We start from the raw sequence: 19,078 nt of genomic DNA, 5'->3' as shown, positions 1-19,078 counted from the left end.
GATTCAAAAACCTGATGCAAAACGTTAGATATCAAATCCTATTGTCATTTCCAGGACTTAAACACGCAACGAAGGAAGTGCTCTTAACTTGAACCATAAACCCCATTTTATGTAGGTAAGAGGCAAAATTACATGTATAATGAACAAAGGTAGACCGTTTATGTAGTTGCGTTTGCTGTGAAGTTGAAAAAAGTGGGGACCACACTTCAGCTTTTAAAGTATTTCTATGTTATCGTGAAACAAAACACACACACACACACACACACACACACACAACAAAGCAGAAGTAAAATGAATTGGTAAAATATCTGACGACACTTTTTGCAAATGCCAAATTAGGTTTTAACTCTTTGCAAGATAATCGAAATTCACTTATACGAAATACTTTATAGAGCAAACAACTCTAAGGAAAATTAAGTAATATTCATTTCATGAAATCGGTTTTGCGATGACTGAGATGTCAAAAATAAAGTACAAGAGAGATGTACAAATACAAGTATAGATGAGCCACCACACTTTGTTAGGACCTTTTTCCTTTACTTTATTTCGGATATATCGGCCGTTTCAAAAACCGATTTTGATTAAATGAACTTCTAATTCCTCTTAAAACTATATGTCCTCTTACTGTCACATAGAGCACGTTGTAAACCAGTTAAATCCAGTTGTAACGTTGTAAACCAGTGAAACCAGTTAACCCTTGCTGCACGATACATTTTGCTGGTTTTACGTATCTGACATGTTGGATGGTAACGTATCTGATGCGCCGTTACCGTTCTCACACTATTATCTACAAAAATATTCAGTTTTTCCAACAATTTCTGTTGTGTCATTTATCATTACATTAAGTATTAAACAGTGTCTGAGCTTTGTATTTATTTACAGCATATTATGTTTAAATGAAGCAACGTTTAGGTAACGTATCTAATATCAGCTCATCGTAACATTAGGCTTCCGCGGCTTCGGATCAGTATATATATATATATATACAGTTAAACTCGCATAAGTCGATCTTCTCGGGACTGAGCAAAACACATCGACTTAGGCGAGTTTCGACTTGTGCGTAAGTCGAAAAAAAATCGACTTAACAACAGTCACACCACGCGTACATTATGTATAATGCACCTGTATGTTGTCTACTCTGGAGCCGAGAGCTGGAGAGGTGTGCCGCAGCACGGGTCGCCCGGCAGGGCCGCGGCTAACTTTGCATGGACAGTGCATTAGCATTGGCACAGGTCCGATTACTTTACACCCTTGTTAAACCTTGGGGAAGTGAATATGAACGATATTTGAGCAGTGATTGATTCCAGTTTATCATACCGTGGCTTGAAATGCGTGTAGAGGTGTACTTCTGATTTACCCGTGCCCGTAACTTTCCCCCTACTTTCCGCTTTGAAAACTCAGCAGCTTCATCCATCCACTGCACAGCGCAGACTGCAAACATACACAGACTATACACAGCCCAGTCGCTGTACGCACAATTATACACAGCAAAGTCGCTGTACGTACGTAGCGCTAGCGCGACAGGGCTGTACCAGCGGACCTCCAAACACGAAGAGAGTTCAACAATCGCATGCGATCGCTTTGAATTTTGATACTTTAGATCATTTTTTTGTCACCTGTCTGGTCGGGCTAGTTCTTACGTAAACAAAAACTGGCGTCTCGTGATTTTGACAGTGATTCATTGCACAATAAAATCTTATTCGACTTAGGCACAGTGAATTTAATGGTTTTTCCGTGAAAGTGTTCTTCGAATTTCATCGACTTAGGCGAGTATTCGACTTACAAAATTCGACTTGTGAGTGAATTATTACACATAAGTCAATGGGGAAAAATCGGGACTTTTTAAAATCATCGACTTGCGCGATTATTCGACATATGGGCTATTTCACGGTTACTCACGTTACAGTTGGAGAAACCTTCACTCATTCCTGGAGCTCTAACTCCCTTATTATAGATATGAACCAAACAACTTTTTATCACAACAAAGTATACAGTCTGACTATCCTTTGTATAAAAACAAAACTTGAGAAATTTCGATATGCTCATGGCAAATCTTTAAAATGTGTCGGTTACTCACGTTACACGATTTGGACATGCATAAAATGAAAAGTCGACAAAAGTGAAAAGTGTCCTCATACCAAGCCTTTATGAAAGTTAATTATATACATTTCAAAGAAGTAAAGTAGGAAGACAAACTTTGTATATAGGATGAAAAATAACAAACGCATGGTTTTTTCTTGGGGTGCAGATAAGGTGGTTACTCACGTTACGGTTACTCACGTCACATTTTGTCTATGTATGGTCCTCAATATAAACGTCACAAAAAAATTAATAATGTGTGTAGCATTCAAGTTTCTTTTTCAGAAATAATGTGTGTAGGATATCAGAGACCAGTTTATGTTTAAAGACAACATTCTGAGTAGGTCTCCTTTTCTCTTTTACTAAATTGGACAGTATGCTATTTATGTATTTACATGTACTACAGTACTGTATACTGTATGAGATCTGGCATGGGCTATGCAATTGAAAAAAAAAAACTCGAAAACAAATGCATTCAATTTAATTTCTTGCCTCAGCATCAATTATAAAAGAACAGCAGTAAGTATTAAAAAAATAGACAAACATAATTAAATACTCTTCAGATTGGCTATACAATAGACCCTAGACATAGACTCAAAATCCATATCAAATGTTCACATTGAGCTCTCCTTTCTTGATGCTGTCCATGTCATTTAACCTGCATTTTGACTATACTATCCAGCTGATTATGTGTTTGTATTGAAAGTTAAAGTGTCCACAATTATTGTCAATATTGATACTTGTAGCTGGTGCATCTACAGTTAGTTTTTATCATTAAACATCTTCTATTTCATGTAAAAGATTACAAGGGTAGGGCCATTTAAAATACATCCCAACTTGCTCCATTACAGATACAGTGTACAATATACTTGATATGTAGTTATTCTCTTGGCCAACAGCAATTATACTTCTCCAGGATACATTTCTTCTGTCTTACTCCACTGTATACCAGTCTCTAATAGATAGATGGGTTCTCTTGTGCCTCCTCTGACTCTGGTTAAACTTGACTTGCAGCATCCGCAGAAATCAGGAATTTTTAGATCTCCTCAGCTTTTGAAAAAATAGATACGATTTATGCTTGTGATTCCTAGAATGGGCTGTGTGGCTTTATATGATACCAATATGAAGAAAATTTCTAGCCTTCATCTCAGCATGTGACAGGACTGCCACTGTTACACCCTTCATGCCCTTAACTGCAGCAACAAATTGTACTTAGCATTACACATATTAGCTTTTCTGATCCTTACTTTACCCCACATTTGATGTTTCACAAATATAGATATCCTGTCCACTAGTCACTGGCCATAGGATGTGTCTAAAAAGTTCCACTACTGCTGGGAGTACCCGCACTGTCAGAGTTCATGATTCTTATGAATCTCCACCATCCTTGCACAAATTGCACTCATTCATCCAGCATGCTCACTTACGTGTAGGTTCACTATGTACACAAGAATCTCTAGATCTCTGGGAGCTCATGCAGAATGGGACACGGTGATGTTACTTTGTGAAGAGCGCTAATTTCCATGATGAAGTTCTTGTGATATTTACGTATCTTAAAAACAAACACTGTGGGGAATTTTGTTTGAAAGTTGGACATGATTGAGACAAAGTTCAGTAAATTTTACTTATATACTTTCCCACTTTGACGTCTGGGAACACCTTGTAGAAAAGAGCATGCGTTTCCAAAATTGACAATGCCATGTACCAAGCTCATATTTATTTATTTATTTGTTTATTTTTGATGAGGAAAGAGTCACATCAGAGAGGGGTACTCTCATTTCACTTTTAATTAACCAAAAATACCTTCAAAGCTTACCACGTGACTTAAAATTTGCCACCCCACAGTAAATGTTACCTAAATTCATAATTTTTGCTGGTTACTCACGTTACAAAATGGTTACTCACGTTACAAGGTTACTCACGTTACAGTTTTTCTTCATCATTTTTATAAAGATTAGTATTTTGTTGTGATTTTGATAGTCATCACCTTGTTAAAGTTTGTTTGAAGGAAGAGAATTTCAAATCCCACCAATTTAATGCGAAGAATTTTTCTCTCAGAAAACTAAGTCAGTTTTTTTGGTTACTCACGTTACATCGCCTAAGTGGGTTACAATATTTAATTTTGAACGAGTTCTACAAATTTACTTGAAAAGTTGTTGTGTATTTTAGGTAATTTGAGTCTTCTAAAATTCAGAAATGAATAAACTGGTATGATGTTGCAATAATACAATGGTAATATGCCATATTCCATATTTCACTATTTTTCTTGTATTTTGGTACAGAATGGAAGTCACAACTTTCAACCATTTTTTCCCAAAGTAAACATATGAAAATTAACTTTTTATTTTTGGTTCCTGAAAATATGTATGAAGGACTAAAAATGAAAATAACACAGAAAAATATTGAATTTGAATTTTTAAGCTCATGTCCACCAACCTGTGGAATAGCCCATATGCGATGTCGACTTAGGCGAGTTTAACTGTATATATATATATATATATATACATATATTAAGCAAGAGATTCAATGAATGAATGTTGTTTCCATGTATGCGTTAAGTTGACTTTGTTTAACACATGAAATTACACGGCCATGCTGCATTTCTTTGATCTTTTCTTAAGAGTCTGAAAAAGGGGTAACGTATACCTGACGGCGATTTGGCGACATGATATAAATGATCTCTCAGAGTAATATCACATTGTTATGTGATATTATTTTTCATTCAGGCACTTGAGGGACAATGGAATGAGGTACACAAGATTTTATTTGAATGATATGTTAACGAGTAATAACTTGTATATAAACACTTCCTGTCCTGGCGACATGGGGTTTTTAGGGTTACATGAAACTTCGGATCATATTTCTAATATTATCCCAGATGTCCAAATAGCTTATTGATATGCATTTAACAGTTCCAACCTCTCGGATGAATTTAACTAAAAAATATAAATATATCTGGGGAACAAAATGTTAATTCAAACTGTATGAACATGCTGGCGACACGGAAATCACAGTTTTGCACCCCTTTTTAGAGAATGGCCCTTTAGAAAAATAAATGCCAACACTCTGCAGTGTAAGGAGAGTTGAGCCATGTCTTGAGAAGAGATGAGCCACCATTTAGAAGACATGTGCCACTTGTTTGCGACTTGAACCAGGATGTCAAACCATAAAGATTAGATTTAAATATCGGCTTACAAATAGCCAGAAATAAATCTTAGCTAACAAAATCGGTTTTATCCTAAATTCAAGCATAGTATCATCTTAAAAATAATGTAAGAAGTTCAAATACTCATAATATGCTTTTTATTCTTAAACATCCCTCATAATAAGCACTCATATCGGGGCTGGCGCTATGTTTTTAAAGTTAGACGGTCCAGTTTATTTTTCTGGTGCCACTTTTGGGTGTTACTGACAAGCAAAAAAGAGGAGGGGGCAAAGAGGGCTTAACTAACTAAAATCGGTTTTATCCTAAATTCAAGCATAGAATCATCTGAAACTTTACGAAATTTAAACACTCATGATATGGTCTTTATGCTTAAACATCCCTTATATAAGAAGCCCTCATATCGGGGCTGGCGCTAGTATACGTTTTTGAATTTAGGCGACCCTGTTTATAATATTTTTGTGCGACTTCTGAGTGTTACTGTCAAGCAAAAAAAAAAAAAAAGGAGGGAGAAAAGAGGCTGGGCTTAACTATTATTTTCTGATGCTACTTCCGGGTTAATTGGCTGAATCAGCTGACAAAAAAAAAAAGGAGAAGGGGGAGGGGGGGGGGGCTATCCCACTTTTCCAAAGTGTGGTGATCCTAGTGGTAAGACCCTCTGTATGATTATTCCTATGTATTATGCCCCCCCCCAAAAAAAAAAAAAAAAAAAAAAAAAAGTTGAGGCGAGCCCTCACCCCTTACGTGCGTCGGCCTTGTGTATTACAATGAAAAGTAAAGTTTTGCGTGATGATATTTTGCAATGGAACTTCTTCAAGTTTGAGGGAGAAAGGTTTGCGGTGACATCATGTGCATGTAGTCCTTAACCGCATCGTTGCTTGGCAGAAGAGTCTAGAAAGAGGAGAATTGAAGAGGGAAGCGACATATAGGGATAGCAAGGAGGGCAAAAAGTGAAGAGCGGGGATAGTAATGGGTCGGAAGTTGAAGATGTACTAGTGGAGACGAGAAGGGAACAGAGAGAGTGTTATTAAAAGAAGAATAGAGTGAGAATCAAGTAAGATGTTTAAGATTCTTTAAGTTTATTCATCCCCTCCCTTTGTCTTTAATAGATACTATAATCCCTCGCATAATGAAGCTCAGAAAAAATAAGCTACTCATCAGAACTGGAACCTGAATTTTAAAAAGTAACAAGACCTAATTTAGAAACCTGCATGTACTACAGAAATGAAACAAGAAAAGTAAGTCATAATATGTTATTTTGGTTATAGAAAATTATAACAAACACATTATCATTTTTCAGAGTGTTTATGCCTTCGACACTTGTATAATATCAATTTCTGTTAAATTGATATGCATGACTCATGAATAAAAACAACAGGAAGTACTGTAAGATAATCAAAAAAAATCATGAAACAAACTGGGTTATTTCATTCTCAAGGATGGTATTTTTTTACGAACAATGTATGTATTAATGTCAATGCCATGAATGTGCAAATTATTTCATTAGAGCCTTTACCTTGTACCATGTAAGAAGTCTCATTTTGAAATGTTGTTTTACACATAACACTTAATAAACGATTTTGAGGACATTTATGCAGGTTGTAATATTGCACTGTATGTTCCAATAATCTGACAAAACCATGAAATTATTTCACACTGTATGATTTTATTACAACTTGGAATCAAATGAAACCATACACATCACCAGCTAATTTACAGTCGGTTTATCCACCAATAAGTATTCAATAAAGATGTTAGTCTCTTGCCATCTCACTTCAATAAGGTCAAACAATTTTGTTGCAATGTATACGTATGCATGTTATGGGACTGTCCTTGAAAGTGACATTGAGCAGTTACCATGGCAACCAGGACATATCAACTTCATATAAGAGAGAGAGGTACCGGTATGCGCAGTAGAGTATATCATTATAGTAGCTGCGCAATATAAATGTCCTTTTTTATTATTATATGCAACCAATACAGGCACATGTGGAGTAAAGACCTGAAATATGATATCTCACATTTTCACACCATTGCTATACTGCAGTTCAATCCTTGGTCACTTATTCACAATTGAATTCAAGTCTAGATTGCTATGGCAGCCATAGACATAAATAAAGGCGAGATTAATGGTTACTTCATTAAGACTTTCTTTGTAATGGGGTATGCAGGTTATTGATATTAAGTTAGTGCACGTCGCACAAATAACAAACATTTTTTTTTTGTGTAGTTTGCATACTTTTCTAACTTTTTATGAGGTTTATTCCTATTATTTGATGGCTACCATGGCAACCAGATTCTGCTCATCAACTAAAGACCATAAGGAAAGCTTTTTGGCCAAAAGTCTGCTAAAATCATTCTACAGCTGAGAGTGCACACTGCCCGCACACACAGAACGCAAAGGTGCACGCTTTGAATTAGTCATGAGCCCACACGGTCTGCCGTATGGCAAGCCTTTTTTACATTTAAAGTTAATTTCTGATATCATGAATTCCATTTTGTGATATCAAAAAAATCAATTTTTTTATATCAAGAATTCAATTTGTGATATCAAGAATTAAATTTGTGATATCACAAATTCCCGTAAGTGTAGCACATGAACTTAATTTGTGATATCAAGAAATCGAATTTGTGATATCACAAAATCCCTTCTTGATATCACAAATTCAATTTGTGATATCCGAAATTCGAATTTGTGATATCAAAAATTCAATTTGTGATATCACGGAATGATTTTGCGATATTAGAAATTCGAATTCTTGATATCAAAAATAGGTTTCACTTGAAAAACCAATGGTAATTCGTGATATCACAAAATGAATTTTTGATATCACAAATTTGAATATGTGATATCAGTAATTCACAGGGAATTCGAGCGTTAGTTCAGTGCAGTAAATCACCCCCATTACACAATGGTGCACTCTGGGTATTAAATTGGTTGTGCTTGCCGAGAAAGATATGATTATCGAACATCATCGAAGAAGAAAATTCCCGTTTTCTACGGCTTGTGCCGAAAGGGTGGGTTGGGTGGTGGCGCGTCGCGTTAATGGGAACACCACCCTTCGTCCAAAGCCCCCCCCCCCCCCCCGGTTTTGCCGAAAGGGTGCGTTGGGAGCGTTGGGTCGCGTCGCGTTGACTGGAACCCCACCCTTCGTCCAAAGCCCCCCCGGTTTTGCCGAAAGGGTGCGTTGGTACTTTTTCTTATGTAATATCAAAAGAATTGAATTTATATTTAACCTTCAAACAACCATTTCAAAGAGGCTATCGTCCGGATCGGTTTACACTCTATTACAACTTGGTCTACAGCCAGTCGGTCTAATAGACTGTTTAATATCAGTTGGTCTAATATATACCAGTTGGTCTAGTCATCATTTCGTCCAATTACTGTTTGGTCTAATTGCTATTTGTTGTTTAATATCAGTTGGTTAGATATAAATTCAAAACTCGTCTTTTAACCCTATAAAGCCCAAGGGGGGCACATTGTGCCCCCTACCCGATTTTCATTCGCCACTCCTTCGCCCTTAATTTAGTTTTAACCAAATTTGGTGACTTTTCTAACAATCTTATTCCAAACATTTTGATATATGATTAAGCTATATTTGATATTGCTGGTTGCCATGGCAACAATAAAACTGACAACCATGTCAGTCAGATTTTGCATATTTTTCTGTTCCAACTCCAATTACCCATATTATAATGTATAAAATGGGCGTTTCTTGGCTGAAATTTGCTGAAGGAGCAAAATGTGAAGTAATTATGGCCCTGAAATGTTTTTCCTATTATTTCCTTTGTTTTTCTGTGACAATGCCATAAAACAGTAGATATAATAGAGATACTTGAAAATAACAGTATTTTCCAAAGATTGCCATTCTATTTTGTGTCATTTTGATTCCTCCGCCCAAGTTATACCTCTAATATCATTTGTTTATCACATTATCAATCTGCAAACTTAAAATTCCGATATTATTGGTATATGAAATATGATAACTATATGCATGTACCTATCCCTAACAATACATCACAGGTCTCATAATGTATTTCTTTATTTTGTTATGAATAGCGCCCCCATGTAGTGACCTTGAGAAATTTCGACCATAAAAAATAATGAGCTTTGACTTGCAAATCATTTGTGGCAAATATGAAAAATATTGGTCTATGATAACACATAGTGGGGATAAAGAAATTATACAGAAAAAATCATGTTTTTAGCATATTTCCTATGTATTTCTTTATATTTTGGTGAATAGCGCCCTCTATGTGTCACCATGAAAAAAATCAAGTATGCGGTCATGTAGACTATGAGTTGCTCTACCCATGTGCCGAATGTGACGATGAAACATCAAACAATAACATCAAGATAGCTTGGGCTTTATAGGGTTACATGAGAAAAAGAGAAAAAGTACCAACGCACCCTTTCGGCAAAACCGGGGGGGCTTTGGACGAAGGGTGGGGTTCCAGTCAACGCGACGCGACCCAACGCTCCCAACGCACCCTTTCGGCAACACCGGGGGGGCTTTGGACGAAGGGTGGTGTTCCCATTAACGCGACGCGCCACCACCCAACCCACCCTTTCGGCACAAGCCGTTTTCTACATCTTCTCAGCAACATTATTATAAAGGCATAACTGGTACAGTAGGTGGTCAGTTAATACAAGGGTTCACCGCTGACTTCAGGAAACTTAGAAATGAGAAATACATATCCAATTTACGTTATAACTCACGGTATATGAAATCATAACTCGTCCAAATGCAGCCACGAATAAACAGTGACGTCATGTCTCATATGATAATGAGCTTCTCTGTGTCGCTGATTGTGATTGGATTGAGGACGAACCTTCTCAGTTTTTTGCCAATTCCGACAAGATCTACAATACAATCACAATAAGTTTAAAATATATCATAGAGAATTTTTCGGCGCGTACTCTCTTAATTTCTAGGACTTAAATTTTAAATCTTTCTTACGACTTAAAATATTTTAAGTCTTTAAGACTTATTTTAGGTGGCTTCGATTAAAAGTTGAGTGTCGAAGCTGTTCGCAATCTAAATCTAACAAGGACTTAAACTTTCAGCCAATCAGATGACTTGTAAATGACGTCATGCGCTATCTTGAACCGCCTAAAACCGGAATTGGCGCTGGCCGTCACTTTGCTTCATGCGATGCTAGATAGCGTAGTCATACACACACATTCAGTGCACAATATGTGTATGTACTTGTACCTACCATGTTTGCAAACAAACGCTATTGACTCGAACAGTTGAGTTGGTCTTGAAGGCAGAAGTCATGCAGGCCGGAGTTTTTTGAGGGCATGATCTGACGGAAGCTTGACCAAGTTGCTTAAAGGTGAGCATATTACTGTATGAATGCTTAAGAATGTGTTTGATAACTCTGGGACTCAGTAACCAAAGATAAAAGATGTTAAGATGTGCACTAACCGCCCTACATTTTTGGCGAGTTTGAGCCTTGCCGCTGTATACAGCGCTGTCCATCCCTGAAGCGCCAGTGCTAACGTTAGCTGTTCATGGCTAATTAGTAATGTGTCTATCCAAACATTGTAACAAGTTACATGAAGGCTAGCGTTATACTTGTATTGTGGGGGCTCTATTTCGGTGAAACTGCAAGTACAAGTGTAATAATACAGGGACTCTTATAAAGCGCCCATTCTACCTAATGATTTACGATGTTGGTGTCTTGACTGAAAGGTAAAGCTATGGGCATAACAGGCTACTGTAGCGTGGGCATAACAGGCTACTGTAGCGTAGGCCTAACTGTCGTCTAACACTGAGTAACAGTAGGCACCTAACAAGTTAGTGTCAGTTCACCCCTTCCTACACTCTTGTAAATGTAAGGTTTAATTTATCAATTTCTACGTAGAAAGGCACAGTTCTAGGCCCTATCATGCCCTATCCTGTGATAAAATGTAGGGCATATGCTGTTAGATGGGTTTTATTTTTAACGTTGTGTTTAGGCCACCAATAGTACGTAGACCCTATATGGGCGCTACAATAGAACTGCGACCAGCCCAAACACGAAGCCCCCTGTGTGATGAGCGCCCCAGGGTTTAGGGCGCCAATGTTGCAATGCCAGTGCAGTGGCGTCAAGCTCTGAACTTTAAAAACTTCTATCGTATGGGCCATATTGGCTGACATCACCGATTTCTATTGACTCCCATATTAAAATAGGGGGTCTACAATTAATAAACAGTTTCTGTTCCACTGCATGACTAGGTCTACTGAGTCTGATGTCACAATGAACAATTACCTTTGGCGTGTGCACTCAACACTCTTACTATCAAGCGTGCATCATGTCACTCATTTTACTGGAATAATCAACTTCAATGCTACTTGCACTCGGCTGCGTACATGTGTATGTAATGTGAATGTGCTACTGATTTGCATTCCATGAAAATACTTCTACTATTATTTCTACCACTCAGTAGTAGGCCTGGACACCTAGGCCTTATGGTTGCCATTTCTGCACTGAATTCAAGACTCTTTCTTGAACTAGTAAGTCTGTTAGTGTTATTGTTGAAGGCGTTGTATGAAACAAATAATGTATGGAATTAACTCGTGCAATGGAACAAGATTTCGCACCTGGATAAAGGTAATCTACTCCAGTCTTTCTCTTTGTAGCATAATCAATGTGGTGATCTGTGTTTGAGTAGAAGGATCTAGACTTAAAAATTCTACAGATCTACACTTCTGGCTGAGATGTATGCATTAAGCATCACATACACCAGTGAGAGAATGTAGTGAAGTTTTACAATATATGAGGCCTTTTTTTATTTTTTACTTTTAATATTTTTTAAGATAAAGGGAATGCAAATTACCTGTTATTTGTATAATTTGTACTCCAAGGAGTACTCTGTCAGGACTATCCCTTCTTGGTGTTTAGATATGCAAGACATCCCTGGTATTTCTAAAAATTGATTTTAACGATAACATCTGAAACAAAAATCAGAGATATCGGTCTCATTTTTTCCTCCAGCATGAAATACAACCCTCGAGACCAATAAGAAATAATTAATTACATAAAAATCTAGAAGTGTGGCTATGACGACCATTTATACCCCGAAGCATATTTGTTTTCTTCCTTTTTTTTTTGTCAAGCGTTTCTGTTTTTCATTTTCCACTTCCTTATCACTGATATTTCACAGTTTTTGTGTTTATTTTCAGATCAATGCGGACTTTGCCCAGTTGTACCGAGAAAAGTGCAGGAGATGGTGAACAGATGGGGGCCATTTTATGTCAATAGAATCTTGCACTTGCCAAGCAAAACCACCCTTAGTTGCAAGACATCGTAAGAAGATGTGAAGACATGGATGGAGACAGTAAGTCCTTCCGCCAATCCTCATAGATCTTGTGGCATTGATTATAATTACTGGAACAATTTCTATCCAGAGTGTAAGAGTAAAACTTACTCATTTGTTTATGCTTCATTGCTATTACACCTTTCAGGAAAGTGAATGTGTACGAGTTTGCTCTTCATAGACTGATATTGATAATAAGTCGAAAACTGAATGTTAGGGATTGTCAGAGCTGATACAATACGTCATATCTAATATGTTAAAGAGATTGGGTGAAATACTTAAAGTTGAAAAAAAAAATTGTATTGTGTTCCATTCTATAGGAATTTTGTGGAATGTCACTACTTGCAGCGATGCTTCACAGACCCAACATCCCCATGTAGAAGAAAGGGAGAGGACCTCTCATGCTCCCGAGGGATGCCCAGCAGTACCTGGTGCAGAATGACTATGTGCCTGTAAGTACAGTATATGCTTAATGTTTATAGACTTGAAATCAGTTCATGATCAAATCACTGAGCTTCCAATTTTGAGAATTATCAATATGCATGTTTCATTGGGCTTTTAAGTACCAGCTCATGTTTAGAGAAGAATATTTGAGCTTCGTATCTTACAAAGCAAGACTCGTGTAGAATCTGCATGTACTCAGTAACAGGTGGAATTTAAAAATCTGAATTTCTCATGCTGTCGTGAGAAATGCAAAGTTTTCTTCTCTGATATATCAGTTTTTGAAGCGATTCTTCTCAAACAAACTTTAGAACATTCAGCAATGAGTATTGTGAAGGGGTATCTACCGTGTTTTGACAGTTTTCTTTTAAATTCATTAAATTACGGATTAAAAATGCGTGCTGACTTCTATTGATTTGTAATAATATGTACATCAAATATCTTATGAGTCTGGAACATGTAAATATCAAGTAGGCCCCACCCCGATGATGGCAAAAAGTAATCTGATTTCTGGGAATTTTTTTCAAGGCTTTGAGGTTTACCAGATCAGTGAGACAAAATGTTTTAAAATAATATGTTCCGAAATATATCAGAAATATTTACTTGTACATCACAAACTAAAAGTTATGTGATGAATATGTTATTAGTACATTGTATTTAAGATCAATATGTAAAATTATATTTTAATATTTTTTTCCCTCCAGAGTGCCCTCTCACTGAGAACTTAACTTCCCTCTATGTGATGCAAAGTTTATTTGATAATAATTGCAGCCTTTGTCATTTGCTCAAACGATTCAAGTGAAATTTAGTTCGAAATATCAGTACTGCTATACATGTTTAATCTCTTTTCAGGTAGGAACCAATGTTCATGGCATTGCTGATGCAGAGACTCCAACCCCAGCCCCAAGCATCTTCTGATCTGGAGATTCTCCCACCTGAAAGCCCTAACAAACGGGAAACGCCAAGTTGATCCGCGCGAAACGTATACATCACGAGCGAGAAGCGCAAAGTTCAGTGATGCTAAAGATGCCACCTTCAGCCAGCCCTGCTTAGTCAGATAAGGGAGTGACTAGACGTACATCCAGTATTTTCTCATCCTGGACAAGACCATACTAAGTCCAGGCTGGAGATGACCGGAAGCAAGAATTTGACAGACTCTTTAAAGCCAACTGTGTCTTCACCGTCAAATATGCTTGGGTTCTTGAAGCATTCTTTGATTTTGTGGCGGCATATTCATGTACTGCTACAATCCCGAGTGAGGGCTTCGTTCCGGGCATTAGCCACGAACTTCAAGAACACGTCAGTGTATGATGCTAGTAAGATTTTCCGACATTGTGCCACAAACCCATGCACACAAGAAGCATATCTGACTTGCCCTGATGTGCAGCAAAGTTTTCTTAATTTTCGGTGAATTCTTAAATCAAAGTAACACAGGTAAAATGCTGCAATGTTTCCTTTGAAGATACTATCATGCATAATGTTTGACCCATGGATATTGAGTTATGTTATGTGTGCCTCACTTTTCCATTTATATTGAGCTACAAATCCATGCACACAAGAAGCATGTCTGTCATACCCTGGTTGTAGTAAAGTTTCCTTGTAATTTTTTTGTGTGCATTTTTAAATGAAAATAACACAATAAGGAAAGTTAATGCCGCAATGTTTCCTTTAGAGGTGCTATCATGTATGTGTGTGCCTCACTTTTGCATTTGCATTGCTACGTGAACATTTAAACAATATTTCAAGTTTTTATACATGTCCAGTTTCAATTTATTTATTGTTCATCTTTGGCTTGTTTTCTGTATATTATGTCTGGTTGATGATGAAAAAAAAGAAGTAATGCCAGATCCGCATTGATTTAAATTGAAAGAAGAAAGTTTAAGTTCCCCTGAACAATTTTGTAATTATTCAACGATTACCTAATTTTCATCACTCCCACAGTGTTGTTGAGCCATTGTCCATCACATTTATTGAGCGCTGATTTGTTGCTATTTTCATTATGACATTGTGGCTAAACACTTTAATATGAAACTCTCTATTTATAAAGAAATAAACTTTGGTTTTCCAGCCAAAGTATGTGCTTGAACCCACGAGGAAGGATAGATTCAGTGCAGATGGGCACCTTAAACAAATTTAGAGCATTTGACTTGAAATTTGGCACACATGACCACTATGGTATATAGATATGGAAACAATGTGGTGAGCAATGCGTTGCCATGGTAACAGCTTTTTTAAAACCAAAAAACATACAAAAATATTGTGGATTCAGCTAACTTCCTTTAGTCTTCGAGCATTTAGCTAGAAATTTGGCACAAAAGACCACTGTGGTATGTAGATGTGTAAACGTATTCTTTCGTAAGTGTCGATCAATGTGTTGCCATGGTAACGGCATATTTTGAATGAAAATCATACAAAAATATTGTGGATTCAGTTAACTCCCTCACTCTTTGAGTAATTGGCTTGACATTTGGCACATGCAACAACTTTAGCATATAGATGTGCAAACTTAATCTTTCATCAACGGTGAACAATGCATTGCCATGGTAACAGCATCTTTTCACTAAAATGCATACAAAGATATTGTGGATTCATGTAACAACCTCAGTCTTTGAGCATTTAGCTTGAAATTTGGCACACCTGACCACTATGGTACGTACATGTGCAAACTTAACCTTTCGTCATTGTTGATCATTGTGTTGCCATGGTAACAACATAGTTTGAATGAAAATGATACAAAAATATTTTGGATTCAGGTAACTCCCTCAGTCTTTGAGCATTTGGCTTGAAATTTGGCACATGCAACCATTGTAGTTCAGAAATATGCAAACTTCATATTTCATCATTAAACAATCTGTTGCCATGGTAACGGTGCATTTTCCATGAAAATCATACAAACATTTCAATTCTCCTGTCTCTGTTTAGAGCATTTTGGCTTCAAATTTGGCACATGTTACCTCTACATTACCTCTTTTGTCAGTGTGGAAAATGTGTTGCCATGGTAACAGTATATTTTGCATGAAAATGATACACTAATGTGAATTCAACTAAACCCCTCACCCTTTTAGCATTTAGCTTGAAATTTGGCACATATGACGGCTATGATATAGGGCCTATAGTTATGCAAACTTCATTTTTTTCTTAATGTCCAACATTGTGTTGCCATGGTTACACAATTTTTAGTAAAAACCATAGAAATCGTCAGTTTATCTATCTTGCTCACTCAGTTTTTGAGCAATTGATTTGAGAGGTGGAACAGTGCATTGCCATGGTATTTTTTTTCTTTATTAAAAAGTAAGAAAAAATAATCCTGGTTGAGCTAATTCCCTCAATTGTGGGTGGGGGTATATTAATCACAATGAGTGATAATTCTAGTTAAAAATTCAGATTGCATCACTTCAACATAGTGCTTTGTTACGAGATATGACATCAAAGTAATTAAGAAACTAGTGGTCCATCTCACTTGAACAGTCTCTTGAGATGGTTCCCTGTCATCAGTTGAGATTGATTCTTAAATATCAATAGATTAAGCAGGAATTTGTATATTCTTTTGTCAAACATTTTGTCTACCAAAATGCAGTATGGAAATGTACTTATGTAAATCCATTTCAGACAATCGATATTCAAGGAATTTTAGAAGTAAGTTTAGAATGTTAACTGTTATTTGAGCTTCTTAATGTTTTAAGGTGAATTTACTTCAGAGTTTACATAGATCTTGCTCCCTACTGTTATATGTAATACAGTTTGGATTCAATTGTAAATTTTCCCTACGGAATAGTGGAAAAATTAGGGAAGTCTGGTAAGAAGTAAGGAAATGTAACACGTTTTCAGAAAACATTTCTTGACTAGTCCGTATGAATATGCAAATACATGCAGGTGAAAAGTGTAAAAATTTTGAAGGAATGACATCATCAATTCCCTCATTTGGACGTTCATAAAGACTGGACAAGATCTGTTTTCTGGAAATGTGTGAAATTGAAAAGAGGCATATCTTCCTTATTTCGTAGCTGATTTTCATAGTCTTTACACCATTCTGTGTAGGGAAATTTCTTCTCTTTTCTAATTTGATTACACTAATTTTGGCCTTTACTTCCCTCTTGATTAAATTTATACTATGCATCATTCCAAAAAATCAAATAATTCTTTAAATTGCATGCATGGGACGTACAAAGCGTGTAAATCTAAACGTCAACTTAATGGAGGCTGTATTGTTTATTACACAGCATCATTTCTAAAATTTAAGTTATTAGAATTCATATATAATCTTACATTTGTTCATAGTTTCCATCTTACGACTTAACGATGCTCACCAGGGAAAGAAATACATAAAATGAAAGTGAATCAAGTCGTATGGAGTCATCTTGCAAGATTTAAAAAAAAAAAGTGAAAAAAGTAATCTATTTGGCAATGAAGGTTCCAGTCGTCTAGTAACTTGTTTACAGAACACAGTGAAAGAAGCATCAGTAACATGAATGTGAAGATGTGACCATCTGAGACTATTGCAAAATATGCTCTGTTTTCATCATGTCGTATTTCATTTTTTCTGGAGCCTACATGTGTATGACAATCATCTCTATATTTTGTAACTTATCGATGTTTGTGAAAAATGCATCAGTTTGATTTTGTTAAAATAAATAGACCTTTACATGTGAAGAAAGTGCATCAATTGGCTGTCATTTTCAGTAGTCTGAGTTTAAATCCATGATGGATTTATTTGAAATAAATCCAAGGAAGGCTTAAAATAAGTCTTTTATCGTTTAAATCCAAGCTGGATTTATTCTAAAAACAAGTCTAAGAAAGATTTAAATGTAATCTAATAAGACTTAAAAAATAAATCCTATAGACTTGAAATTTAAGTCGAACATAGACTTAAATTTTTAAATCCTAGCTAAGACCTACTTTTAAGTCCTAAGGTTTTGTCCGTATCTACAGTCCGCTAGGACTTAAAGAAATAAATCCTTAGGACTTAAAAATAAATCCTAGAAATTAAGAGAGTAATATGGTAGAAGCCCCAGCTTCATGTGCCTTTCGGTTGCGAAGATACAGCCTTTCAAATAGGGAGGTATCACTGCATCACACGGCGAATATTTCAGGAAGTGTGTACAATCCTATGGGGCAATTATTCTGAAGTGAAATCACAAAGCTGTTTTTGAGCAGCCAGTCCGACGTTATTAGAAGTCCATTTATTTTCTAATTTTAGTATTCTATAGAAAAATGTCCTAAGACTAGAAAACTGCTAGCCCCCAGTCCACGGACATTACTTACTTTATGATATTTCTCCATTAATGACAGTATGTTGGGTTTTGCTTGTGTGTCTCCATAAGGTTATAACACAGGGTGCGCACGCGCGTGTTCTGTGCGTATTAAAAGACACAAGCTTTCCAAAAGTTATACCAATGTAACTGGTCTTTTAGATGAGTGTTCTAATTGAAATACTAGTGTTTTAGTGACATTTTTCTGGCCTGTAGGCTTCATGGCGGCCATTTTGGACTCCATTTTGAAGAATTAAAATTGCCCAAGGGTGAGACCTCCACACCCACCTAAATATCATTGTAGAGACCCAAAAGATGAATAATCAGCAAAGAAAGAAACTATATCAGAGAAAAGGTACTTAGCCCCCGTCGGCTGCTGGAGTATAACCATATTTATAACACTCTCCACTAAAGAAAAGAGATGCAGGAATCGTGTTCTGCAATATATATATATATATATATAATTTCTTTGCAATGTAAGCAGAATAGTCAGAATAGCAGAGATTTCAAGAACTCTGCCGATATAATTGGGACCTTAAATGTTTTTGTATCTGAGGAGCACAGAATGAATACCATGGACAAATGATTCACATCAAGGCGGTTTATAGCCAAAATTCGTACTATTCCTCCAACCTCACAAAGTGTGTATGGGGGGGGGGGGGGCGGGGGGTATAGTGGAATCACTCTGAGGTCGGATGATCAGTAGGTACATGTAGGTCTGTTGCATAACTTGTGCATCGAACAGTTTTACTCCCTTTTCATTCCCCCCCCCTTTTTTTTTGAGTGATTGAGTGATTTTGAGTGAATTTGGCATGTGTGACCACTATAATAGGTTGAGCA

At 36.6% G+C, this 19,078-nt stretch overlaps 1 protein-coding gene and 1 long non-coding RNA gene across 4 annotated transcripts in view; both read left to right on the top strand.

Annotated features, from left to right (window-relative positions):
• LOC139723457 (uncharacterized) overlaps window positions 1-19,078 on the top strand; it is a 222,398-nt gene that overhangs the window by 64,353 nt on the left and 138,967 nt on the right. The window lies entirely within an intron of this gene.
• On the top strand, window positions 9,846-18,788 carry LOC139723456 (uncharacterized). Its single transcript, XR_011710357.1, has 3 exons — window positions 9,846-12,569; window positions 12,869-13,000; window positions 13,842-18,788. It is a non-coding gene; the product is annotated as an uncharacterized lncRNA (long non-coding RNA).

Source organism: Diadema antillarum, unplaced genomic scaffold (genome assembly GCF_040938485.1).
Source record: "Diadema antillarum isolate AM-2024a unplaced genomic scaffold, OU_Dant_1.0 scf00000191, whole genome shotgun sequence".
Taxonomy (NCBI): domain Eukaryota; kingdom Metazoa; phylum Echinodermata; class Echinoidea; order Diadematoida; family Diadematidae; genus Diadema; species Diadema antillarum.
The sequence above is the reverse complement of the archived record's forward strand: the minus strand, read 5'-3'. Positions and strand labels throughout refer to the sequence as shown.